At 57.1% G+C, this 12,522-nt stretch overlaps 1 protein-coding gene across 2 annotated transcripts in view; it reads left to right on the top strand.

Moving 5' to 3' along the window:
* egfl7 (EGF-like-domain, multiple 7) overlaps window positions 1-12,522 on the top strand; it is a 158,023-nt gene that overhangs the window by 71,336 nt on the left and 74,165 nt on the right. Inside the window, exon 1 of one of the 2 annotated variants that reach the window (XM_068025527.1) lies at window positions 4,817-4,917. The exons of the other annotated variant lie outside the window; for it this stretch is intronic. The gene's annotated coding sequence lies outside the window, so the exon portion shown is untranslated. Of the gene's footprint in view, window positions 1-4,816; window positions 4,918-12,522 lie in introns of those variants that run through there. 2 annotated transcript variants of the gene reach the window in all.

Genomic DNA, 12,522 nt, shown 5'->3' with positions numbered 1-12,522 from the left:
AAGAGGATAACCAGGGAAAGAGTAGGGCACATTACGGACCAAAGTGGCAATCTGTGTGTGGAGCCGGAGGACATAGGTGAGGTTTTAAATGATTACTTTTCATCTGTGTTCACTATGGAGGATGATGTAGGTGTAGAGATCAGGGAGGGGGATTGTGATATACTTGAACATATTAACATTGGAAAGGAAGAAGTATTAGCTGTTTTAGTGGGCTTAAAAGTGGATAAATCCCCAGGCCCAGATGAGATGTATCCCAGGCTGTTACGTGAGGCAAGGGAGGAGATAGCAGGGGCTCTGACACAAATTTTCAAATCCTCTCTGGCCACAGGAGAGGTACCAGAGGACTGGAGGACAGTGAATGTGGTACCATTATTCAAGAAGGGTAGCAGGGATAAACCAGGGAATTACAGGCCGGTGAGTCTAATATCAGTGGTCGGGAAAATATTGGAAAAAATTCTGAGAGAAGATTAATCTCCACTTGGAGAGGCAGGGATTAATCAGGGATAGTCAGCATGGCTTTGTCAGGGGGAGATAGTGTCTAACTAACTTGATTGAATTTTTCAAGGAGGTGACTAGATGTGTAGATGAGGGTAAAACAGTTGATGTAGTCTACATGGACTTCAGTAAGTCTTTTGATAAGGTCCTGCATGGGAGATTGGTTAAGGTAAGAGCCCATGGGATCCAGGGCAATTTGGCAAATTGGATCCAAATTGGCTTAGTGACAGGAGGCAGAGAGTGTTGGTCGAGGGTTGTTTTTGCGAGTGGAAGCCTGTGACCAGTGGTGTAACAGGGATCGGTGCTAGGACCCTTGCTGTTTGTAGTCTACATTAATGATTTAGACATGAACATAGGAGGTATGATCAGTAAATTCGCAGATGACACGAAAATTGGTGGTGTTGTAAATAGTGAGGAGGAAATCCTTAGATTACAGGACGATATAGATGGGCTGGTAAGATGGGGGAGCAGTGGAAAATGGAATTTAATCCTGAGAAGTGTGAGGTAATGCATTTTGGGAGGACTAACAAGCCAAGGGAATATACAATGGATGGTAGGACCCTAGGAAGTACAGAGGGTCAGAGGGACCTTGGTGTACTTGTCCATATATCACTGAAGGCAGCAGCACAGGTAGATAAGGTGGTTAGGAAGGCATATGGGAGACTTGCCTTTATTAGCTGAGGCATAGAATATAAGAGCACTCCCTCAGTACTGACCCTCCGACAGTGCAGGACTCCCTCAGTACTGACCCTCCAACAGTGAGGCACTCCCTCAGTACTGACCCTCCGACAGTGCAGGACTCCCTCAGTACAGACCCTCCGACAGTGAGGCACTCCCTCAGTACTGACCCTCCAACAGTGCAGCACTCCCTCAGTACTGACCCTCCGATAGTGCGGCACTCCCTCAGTACATACCTTCCGACAGTGCGGCACTCCCTCAGTACTAACCCTCCGACAGTGCAGTACTCCCTCAGTACTGACCCTCCAACAGTGCAGCACTCCCTCAGTACTGACCCTCCGACAGTGCAGCACTCCCTCAGTACTGACCCTCCAACAGTGCAGCACTCCCTCAGTACTGACCCTCCAACAGTGCAGCACTCCCTCAGTACTGACCCTCTGACAGTGCGGCACTCCCTCAGTACTGACCCTCTGACAGTGCAGCACTCCCTCAGTACTGACCCTCTGACAGTGCAGCATTCCCTCAGTCCTGACCCTGTGCAGTACTCCTTCAGTACTGACCCTCTGACAGTGTGGCACTCTCTCAGTACTGACCCTCTGACAGTGCAGCACTCCCTCAGTACTGACCCTCTGACAGTTCCGCACTCCCTCAGTACTGACCCTCTGACAGTGCAGCACTCCCTCAGTACTGACCCTCTGACAGTGTGGCACTCTCTCAGTACTGACCCTCTGACAGTGCAGCACTCCCTCAGTACTGACCCTCCGACAGTTCCGCACTCCCTCAGTACTGACCCTCCGACAGTTCCGCACTCCCTCAGTACTGACCCTCTGACAGTGCGGCACTCCCTCAGTACTGACCCTCTGACAGTGCAGCACTCCCTCAGTACTGACCCTCCAACAGTGAGGCACTCCCTCAGTACTGACCCTCCGACAGTGCAGGACTCCCTCAGTACAGACCCTCCGACAGTGAGGCACTCCCTCAGTACTGACCCTCCAACAGTGCAGCACTCCCTCAGTACTGACCCTCCGATAGTGCGGCACTCCCTCAGTACATACCTTCCGACAGTGCGGCACTCCCTCAGTACTAACCCTCCGACAGTGCAGTACTCCCTCAGTACTGACCCTCCAACAGTGCAGCACTCCCTCAGTACTGACCCTCCGACAGTGCAGCACTCCCTCAGTACTGACCCTCCAACAGTGCAGCACTCCCTCAGTACTGACCCTCCAACAGTGCAGCACTCCCTCAGTACTGACCCTCTGACAGTGCGGCACTCCCTCAGTACTGACCCTCTGACAGTGCAGCACTCCCTCAGTACTGACCCTCTGACAGTGCAGCATTCCCTCAGTCCTGACCCTGTGCAGTACTCCTTCAGTACTGACCCTCTGACAGTGTGGCACTCTCTCAGTACTGACCCTCTGACAGTGCAGCACTCCCTCAGTACTGACCCTCTGACAGTTCCGCACTCCCTCAGTACTGACCCTCTGACAGTGCAGCACTCCCTCAGTACTGACCCTCTGACAGTGTGGCACTCTCTCAGTACTGACCCTCTGACAGTGCAGCACTCCCTCAGTACTGACCCTCCGACAGTTCCGCACTCCCTCAGTACTGACCCTCCGACAGTTCCGCACTCCCTCAGTACTGACCCTCTGACAGTGCGGCACTCCCTCAGTACTGACCCTCTGACAGTGCAGCATTCCCTCAGTCCTGACCCTGTGCAGTACTCCTTCAGTACTGACCCTCTGACAGTGTGGCACTCTCTCAGTACTGACCCTCTGACAGTGCAGCACTCCCTCAGTACTGACCCTCTGACAGTTCCGCACTCCCTCAGTACTGACCCTCTGACAGTGCAGCACTCCCTCAGTACTGACCCTCCGACAGTGTGGCACTCTCTCAGTACTGACCCTCTGACAGTGCAGCACTCCCTCAGTACTGACCCTCCGACAGTGTGGCACTCTCTCAGTACTGACCCTCTGACAGTGTGGCACTCTCTCAGTACTGACCCTCTGACAGTGCAGCACTCCCTCAGTACTGACCCTCCGACAGTGTGGCACTCTCTCAGTACTGACCCTCTGACAGTGCAGCACTCCCTCAGTACTGACCCTCCGACAGTGCAGCACTCCCTCAGTACTGACCCTCCGACAGTGTGGCACTCTCTCAGTACTGACCCTCTGACAGTGCAGCACTCCCTCAGTACTGACCCTCTGACAGTGTGGCACTCTCTCAGTACTGACCCTCTGACAGTGCAGCACTCCCTCAGTACTGACCCTCCGACAGTTCCGCACTCCCTCAGTACTGACCCTCTGACAGTGTGGCACTCCCTCAGTACTGCAGTGTGATCATCAGCCTGGATTTTGGGTCAATTCTCTGGAGTGTGCCCTGCTCCCTCGTCCTTCTGACACAAGGGGTCGGAGTGTGCTGCCCAGCGAGCCATGCAGAGGGAAAGGCTCATCGGAACACGAGGAGGCCATTCAGGTCCTCCAGTCTGTTGGCCCATTCCATTAGATCATGGCTGGTCTGCATGTGAAATTTATCTACCTAGCCACTCCTGTAATATCCTTCGGTAATCCTCAGGTCTCAGTTTGAATTGGAAGCTTTGAGAGTTGAGAGATTCAGCTGTGCAGCAGTGTGGGTGTGAGGGATTAGTTTGCTGTTGAACAGACTGTCTCTGAATTTCAGAAACACACACACACAGATGCTGATTGTCTGAGAGCTCAGTGTGTGTATGTGTGTGCATGTGTGAGAGAGAGAGAGAGAGAGAGAGCCGCACTAAGAGGTGATTAATACTGGCAGGGTCAGCCCCTCCTCCTCTCTCAGTCCTATCCTCTGTCCCCAAACTTTTCACAGGCCAACTTTGACTTGTCCTGAATTTGGGATAATTAATTCCCGGCTTTGCTCTGCCGAGTTAAACAGTCTCTCCATTAGTGACCATACAAGACTCAGCAAGCAGGCAAAGGGAAAGTTTCCACACTGCTCCTGCTTATTCCCAGAGAAGAAACCTTTCCCACTTGGAGCTAGATTTTGGCAGGCTGGGCTCCGAGCTGCCAGGCAAGGAACAGAGGCTCTGTCTGTGTCTGCCTGTCTGTGTCTGTCTGCGTAGCGACCCTGTCTGTGTCCATCTGTCTGTGTCTGTCTGCATAGAGACCCTGTCTGTGTCCATCTGTCTGTGTCTGCTGGCATAGAGACTCTGTCTGTGTCTGCCTGTCTGTGTCTGTCTGCATACTCTGTCTGTGTCTGCCTGCCTGTGACTGTCAGCATAGAGACTCTGTGTCTGCCTGTCTGTCTCTGTCTGTCTGTGTCTGTCTGCGTAGATTCTGTGTCTACCTGTCAGTGTCTGTCTGCATAGAGACTCTGTCTGTGTCCATCTGTCTGTGTCCATCTGTCTGTGTCTGTCTGCATACTCTGTGTCTGCCTGCATAGAGACTCTGTCTGTGTCTGCCTGTCTGTGTCTGTCTGCATACTCTGTCTGTGTCTGCCTGGCTGTGTCTGCACAAAGACACTGTGTCTGTGTTTCTGTCTGTCTGCATAGAGACTCTGTGTCTGTGTATCTGTGTCTGCACAGAGACATTGTCTGTGTCTGTCTGTGTGTCTCTGTCTGCAAAGAAACTCTGTGTTTGCCCGTCTGTCTGTTCCTGTGCGTCTGCAGAGAAACCGTTTGTCTGTCGGCACAGTCTCCCGGAGCGAAGAGGCGGCAGGAGGCCAGAAAACTTGAGTGGAGAGCGGAACAGCGGCGTCAAAGAGTAAGAGGTGAGAGAGAGAGTGTGACAGCGGAGAGATAGAGAGAGAGAGTGTAACAGCGGAGAGATCGAGTGTGTGTGACATCTGGGGGGAGAGAGAGAGAATGTAACAACGGAGAGATAGAGAGAGAGTGTAACAGCGGAGAGAGAGAGTGTGTGTAACATCGGGGGGAGAGAGTGTAACATCTGGGGGGAGAGAGAGAGAATGTAACAACGGAGAGATAGAGAGAGAGAGTGTAACAGCGGAGAGAGAGAGTGTGTGTGACATCTGGGGGGAGAGAGAGAGAATGTAACAACGGAGAGATAGGGAGAGAGAGTGTAACAGCGGAGAGATAGAGTGTGTGTAACATCGGGGGGAGAGAGAGAGAATGTAACAACGGAGAGATAGAGAGAGAGTGTAACAGCGGAGAGAGAGAGTGTGTGTAACATCGGGGGGAGAGAGAGAGAATGTAACAACGGAGAGATAGAGAGAGAGTGTAACAGCGGAGAGAGAGAGTGTGTGTAACATCGGGGGGAGAGAGTGTAACATCTGGGGGGAGAGAGAGAGAATGTAACAACGGAGAGATAGAGAGAGAGAGTGTAACAGCGGAGAGAGAGAGTGTGTGTAACATCGGGGGCAGAGAGTGTAACATCTGGGGGAGAGAGAGAGAATGTAACAACGGAGAGATAGAGAGAGAGTGTGTAACAGCGGAGAGATAGGGAGAGTGTAACATCTGGGGGGAGAGAGAGAGAATGTAACAACGGAGAGATAGAGAGAGAGTGTGTAACATCGGGGGGAGAGAGTGTAACATCTGGGGGAGAGAGAGAGAATGTAACAACGGAGGGATAGAGAGAGAGAGTGTAACAGCAGAGAGATAGAGAGAGTGTGACATCGGGGAGAGAGAGAGTGTGTAACAGCGGAGAGATAGAGAGAGCATGTAACAGCGGAGATATAGGGAGAGAGAGTAACAGTGGAGAGCTAGAGAGAGTGTAGCAGCAGAGAGATAGAGTGTGTGTAACAGCGGACAGAGAGAAACAACGAAGAGAGAGTGTAACAGTGGAGGGAGAGACACACAGTCCCGGGACAGGAGCAAATCCGGGACAGGGACAGACCCTGGACAGGACAGATCCGGGGCAGGGACAGACCTGGGACAGAGACAGACCCAGGATAGGAACAGACCCGGGACAGGGCAGGGACAGACCCGGGACAGGGACAGGGACAGACCTGGGACAGAGACAGACCCAGGATAGGAACAGACCCGGGATAGGAACAGACCCGGGACAGGGCAGGGACAGACCTGGGACAGAGACAGACCCAGGATAGGAACAGACCCGGGACAGGGCAGGGACAGACCTGGGACAGAGACAGACCCAGGATAGGAACAGACCCGGGACAGGGCAGGGACAGACCCGGGCAGGGACAGGGACAGACCCAGGATAGGAACAGACCCAGGATAGGAACAGACCCGGGACAGGGCAGGGACAGACAGGGATAGGGACAGACCCAGGATAGTAACAGACCCGGGACAGGGCAGGGACTGACCCGGGACAGGGACAGACCTAGGATAGGGACAGACCCAGGATAGGGACAGACCCGGGACAGGGCAGGGACAGGGACAGACCTGGGACAGGGTCAGTCCTGGGACAGGGCAGGGACAGAGACAGACCTGGGACAGGGACAGACAGGGACAGGGACAGACCTGGGACAGTGACAGACTGGGACAGGGCAGGGACAGACAGGGACAGGGACAGACAGGGGCAGGGACAGACCTGGGACAGGGCAGGGACAGACAGGGACAGACCTGGGACAGGGCAGGGACAGACAGGGACAGGGACAGACAGGGGCAGGGACAGACCTGGGACAGGGCAGGGACAGACAGGGACAGACCTGGGACAGACAGGGACAGGGACAGACAGGGACAGACCTGGGACAGGGACAGACAGGGACAGGGACAGACCTGGGACAGGGACAGACAGGGACAGGGACAAACCTGGGACAGGGACAGGGACAGACAGGGACAGACAGGGACAGGGACAGACAGGGGCAGGGACAGACCTGGGACAGTGACAGACTGGGACAGGGCAGGGACAGACAGGGACAGGGACAGACAGGGGCAGGGACAGACAGGGGCAGGGACAGACAGGGACAGACCTGGGACAGGGACAGGGACAGACAGGGACAGGGACAGGGACAGACCTGGGACAGGGACAGGGACAGACCTGGGACAGGGCAGGGACAGACAGGGACAGGGACAGACCTAGGACAGGGACAGACCTGGGATAGGGCAGGGACAGACGGGGCAGGGACAGACAGGGACAGGGACAGACAGGGACAGACCTGGGACAGGGACAGACAGGGACAGGGACAGACCTGGGACAGGGACAGACAGGGACAGACCTGGGACAGGGACAGACCCTGGACAGGGACTGACAGGGACAGACCTGGGACAGGGACAGGGACAGACCTGGGACAGGGCAGGGCCAGACAGGGACAGACCTGGGACAGGGACAGACATGGACAGACCTGGGACAGGGCAGGGACAGGGACTGGGACAGGGCAGGGACAGACAGGGACAGGGACAGACAGGGACAGACCTGGGATAGGGCAGGGACAGACAGGGACAGGGACAGACCTGGGACAGACCTGTGACAGGGCAGGGACAGACAGGGACAAGGACAGACCTGGGACAGGGACAGGGACAGACCTGGGACAGGGACAGACCTGAGACAGGGCAGGGACAGACAGGGACAGGACAGGGACAGACCTGAGAAAGGGCAGGGACAGACCTGGGACAGAGACAGACACTGGGCAGGGACAGACTGGGACAGGAACAGACAGGGACAGACCCGGGCAGGGACAGACCTAGGATAGGGACAGACCCGGGACAGGGCAGGGACAGACAGGGACAGGACAGGGACAGACCTGGGACAGGGCAGGGACAGACCTGGGACAGAGACAGACCCAGGACAGGGACAGACCCAGGATAGGGACAGACCTGGGACAGGGCAGGACAGGGACAGACCTGGGACAGGGCAGGGACAGACCTGGGACAGAGACAGACCCAGGACAGGGACAGACCCAGGATAGGGACAGACCTGGGACAGGGTAGGGACAGGGACAGACCTGGGACAGGGCAGGGACAGGGACAGACCTGGGACAGGGCAGGGACAGACAGGGACAGGGACAGACCTGGGACAGGTCAGGGACATACAGGGACAGGGACAGACCTGGGACAGGGCAGGGACTGACCCAGCATAGGGACAGACCCAGGACAGGGCAGGGACAGACAGGAACAGGGACAGACCTGTGACAGAGTCAGACCCAGGATTGGAACAGACCCGGGACAGGGCAGGGACTGACTTGGGCCAGAGGCAGACCCAGCATAGGGACAGACCTGGGACAGGGCAGAGACAGACACGGGACAGGGACAGACCCGAGACAGGAACAGACCCGGGACAGTGACAGACCGGGGACAGGGACAGTGACAGACTCAGGACAGGAACAGACCCGGGACAGTGACAGACCAGGGACAGGGACAGTGACAGACTCAGGACAGGGACAGACCCGAGACAGAGGCAGACCCGGGACAGGGTCAGAGTGAGGGAGGGTCAGAGTGAGGGAGGGTCGGAGTGAGTTACGGTCGGAGTGAGGGAGGGTCAGAGTGAGGGAGGGTCAGAGTGAATTACGGTCAGAGTGAGGGAGGGTCGGAGTGAGGGAGGGTCAGAGTGAGGGATGGTCAGAGTGAGGAATGGTCAGAGTGAGGGATGGTCGGGGTGAGGGAGGGTCAGAGTGAGTTAGGGTCGGAGTGAGGGAGGGTCAGAGTGAGGGAGGGTCAGAGTGAGTTACGGTTGGAGTGAGTCAGGGTCGGAGTGAGGGAGGGTCAGAGTGAGGGATGGTCGGGGTGAGGGAGGGACAGAGTGAGTTCCGGTCGGAGTGAGGGAGAGTCAGAGTGAGTTACGGTCAGAGTGAGGGAGGGTCAGAGTGAGGGAGGGCTGGAGTGAGGGATGGTCAGAGTGAGTAGCGGTCGGAGTGAGGGAGGGTCAGAGTGAGGGAGGGTCGGAGTGAGGGATGGTCGGAGTGAGTTGCGGTCGGAGTGAGGGAGGGTCAGAGTGAGGGAGGGTCGGAGTGAGGGATGGTCGGAGTGAGGGAGGGTCAGAGTGAGGGATGGTCGGAGTGAGGGATGGTCAGAGTGAGTTGCGGTCGGAGTGAGGGATGGTCAGAGTGAGGGACGGTCAGAGTGAGGGATGGTCGGAGTGAGGGAGGCTCAGAGTGAGTTGCGGTCGGAGTGAGGGATGGTCAGAGTGAGGGACGGTCAGAGTGAGGGATGGTCGGAGTGAGGGAGGCTCAGAGTGAGTTACAGTCGGAATGAGGGAGGGTCAGAGTGAGGGAGGGTCGGAGTGAGGGAGGGTCGGAGTGAGGGAGGGTCGGAGTGAGGGAGGCTCAGAGTGAGTTACAGTCGGAGTGAGGGAGGGTCAGAGTGAGGGAGGGTCGGAGTGAGGGAGGGTCGGAGTGAGGGAGGCTCAGAGTGAGGGAGGGTCGGAGTGAGGGAGGGTCAGAGTGAGGGAGGGTCGGAGTGAGGGAGGGTCGGTGTGAGGGATGGTCAGAGTGAGGGAGGGTCGGAGTGAGGGATGGTCGGAGTGAGGGAGGCTCAGAGTGAGTTACAGTCGGAGTGAGGGAGGCTCAGAGTGAGTTACAGTCGGAGTGAGGGAGGGTCAGAGTGAGGGAGGGTCGGAGTGAGGGAGGGTCGGAGTGAGGGAGGCTCAGAGTGAGTTACAGTCGGAGTGAGGGAGGGTCAGAGTGAGGGAGGGTCGGAGTGAGGGAGGGTCGGAGTGAGGGATGGTCAGAGTGAGGGAGGGTCGGAGTGAGGGATGGTCAGAGTGAGGGAGGCTCAGAGTGAGGGAGGGTCGGAGTGAGGGAGGGTCAGAGTGTGTTACGGTCGGAGTGAGGGACGGTCAGAGTGAGGGAGGGTCGGAGTGAGGGAGGGTCAGAGTGAGTTACGGTCGGAGTGAGGGATGGTCAGAGTGAGGGAGGGTCAGAGTGAGGGAGGGTCAGAGTGAGTTACGGTCGGAGTGAGGGAGGGTCAGAGTGAGGGATGGTCAGAGTGAGGGAGGGTCAGAGTGAGTTACAGTCCGAGTGAGGGAACGTCAGAGTGAAGGATGGTCAGAGTGAGGGAGGGTCAGAGTGAGGGAGGGCCGGAGTGAGGGAGAGTCGGAGTGAGGGAGGGTTGGTTGAGGGAGGGTCAGAGTGAGTTACGGTCGGAGTGAGGGAAGGTCAGAGTGAGGGAGGGTCAGAGTGAGGGAGAGTCGGAGTGAGGGAGGGTCGGAGTGAGGGAGGGTCAGAGTGAGGGAGGGTCAGAGTGAGTTACGGTCGGAGTGAGGGAGGGTCAGAGTGAGTTACGGTCGGAGTGAGGGAGGGTCGGAGTGAGGGATGGTCAGAGTGAGGGAGGGTCAGAGTGAGTTACAGTCCGAGTGAGGGAACGTCAGAGTGAAGGATGGTCAGAGTGAGGGAGGGTCAGAGTGAGGGAGGGCCGGAGTGAGGAAGAGTCGGAGTGAGGGAGGGTTGGTTGAGGGAGGGTCAGAGTGAGTTACGGTCGGAGTGAGGGAGGGTCAGAGTGAGGGAGGGTCAGAGTGAGGGAGAGTCGGAGTGAGGGAGGGTCGGAGTGAGGGAGGGTCAGAGTGAGGGAGAGTCGGAGTGAGGGAGGGTCGGAGTGAGGGAGGGTCAGAGTGAGGGATGGTCAGAGTGAGTTACGGTCGGAGTGAGGGAGGGTCAGAGTGAGGGATGGCCGGAGTGAGGGAGAGTCGGAGTGAGGGAGGGTCGGAGTGAGGGAGGGTCAGAGTGAGGGATGGTCAGAGTGAGTTACGGTCGGAGTGAGGGAGGGTCAGAGTGAGGGAGGGTCGGAGTGAGGGAGGGCCAGAGTGAGGGAGGGCCGGAGTGAGGGAGGGTCGGAGTGAGGGAGGGTCAGAGTGAGGGATGGTCAGAGTGAGTTACGTTCGGAGTGAGGGAGGGTCGGAGTGAGGGAGGGTCAGAGTGAGGGAGGGTCAGAGTGAGTTACGTTCGGAGTGAGGGAGGGTCAGAGTGAGGGAGGGCCGGAGTGAGGGAGGGTCGGAGTGAGGGATGGTCAGAGTGAGTTACGTTCGGAGTGAGGGAGGGTCAGAGTGAGTTACGTTCGGAGTGAGGGAGGGTCAGAGTGAGGGAGGGTCGGAGTGAGGGAGGGTCAGAGTGAGGGATGGTCAGAGTGAGTTACGTTCGGAGTGAGGGAGGGTCGGAGTGAGGGAGGGTCAGAGTGAGGGATGGTCAGAGTGAGTTACGGTCGGAGTGAGGGAGGGTCAGAGTGAGGGAGGGTCAGAGTGAGGGAGGGTCAGAGTGAGGGAGGGCCGGAGTGAGGGAGGGTCAGAGTGAGGGATGGTCGGAGTGAGGGAGGGTCAGAGTGAGGGAGGGCCGGAGTGAGGGAGGGTCGGAGTGAGATGGGTCAGAGTGTGTTACGGTCGGAGTGAGGGAGGGTCAGAGTGAGGGAGGGTCAGAGTGAGGGAGGGTCGGAGTGAGGGCGGGCCGGAGTGAGGGAGGGTCAGAGTGAGTTACGGTCGGAGTGAGGGAGGGTCAGAGTGAGGGAGGGCCGGAGTGAGTTACGGTCAGAGTGAGGGAGGGTCAGAGTGAGGGAGGGCCGGAGTGAGTTACGGTCGGAGTGAGGGAGGGTCAGAGTGAGGGAGGGTCAGAGTGAGGGAGGGCAGGAGTGAGTTACGGTCGGAGTGAGGGAGGGTCAGAGTGAGGGAGGGCCGGAGTGAGTTACGGTCGGAGTGAGGGAGGGTCAGAGTGAGGGATGGTCAGAGTGAGTTACGGTCGGAGTGAGGGCGGGTCAGAGTGAGGGATGGTCAGAGTGAGTTACGGTCGGAGTGAGGGAGGGTCAGAGTGAGGGATGGTCAGAGTGAGTTACGGTCGGAGTGAGTGCGGGCCGGAGTGAGGGAGGGTCAGAGTGAGGGAGGGTCGGAGTGAGGGAGGGTCAGAGTGAGGGAGGGTCGGAGTGAGGGAGGGCCGGAGTGAGGGAGGGTCAGAGTGAGGGAGGGTCGGAGTGAGGGAGGGTCGGAGTGAGGGAGGGTCAGAGTGAGGGATGGTCAGAGTGAGTTACGGTCAGAGTGAGGGAGGGTCGGAGTGAGGGAGGGTCGGAGTGAGGGAGGGTCAGAGTGAGGGATGGTCAGAGTGAGTTACGGTCAGAGTGAGGGAGGGTCGGAGTGAGGGAGGGTCGGAGTGAGGGAGGGTCGGAGTGAGGGAGGGTCAGAGTGAGGGAGGGTCAGAGTGAGGGATGGTCAGAGTATAGCAGGATGTGCAGTGTACTCACATGGACACATCGCTGGTGTTGAATGATCTCAATGTTTGAGATAACTCTGTAGACACGTGTTAATATTAGTGTAAGTGATGGTGAGGTGATATTTCTCAGAGACTACGTTGTCTTGCTGAACACTGTGTTATTCCACAGCCTGGCTCTCTAGCCTGTTGTAGTGACATTGATGTGCTGGTGTCGAGAACTAGCTAGTAGGAGCAAATCTAGAGGTTTGGAGAAGGAAATCAGAAAGTGGAACACAGCTTTCAGATCCTGCATTCAGTTTAAAAACTCTGGGAATATCAATCTTATATTGGTCA

This window comes from Heterodontus francisci, unplaced genomic scaffold (assembly GCF_036365525.1).
Source record: "Heterodontus francisci isolate sHetFra1 unplaced genomic scaffold, sHetFra1.hap1 HAP1_SCAFFOLD_894, whole genome shotgun sequence".
NCBI lineage: Eukaryota > Metazoa > Chordata > Chondrichthyes > Heterodontiformes > Heterodontidae > Heterodontus > Heterodontus francisci.
Note: the sequence above shows the minus strand (reverse complement) of the source record. Positions and strands in the feature narration are given on the sequence as shown.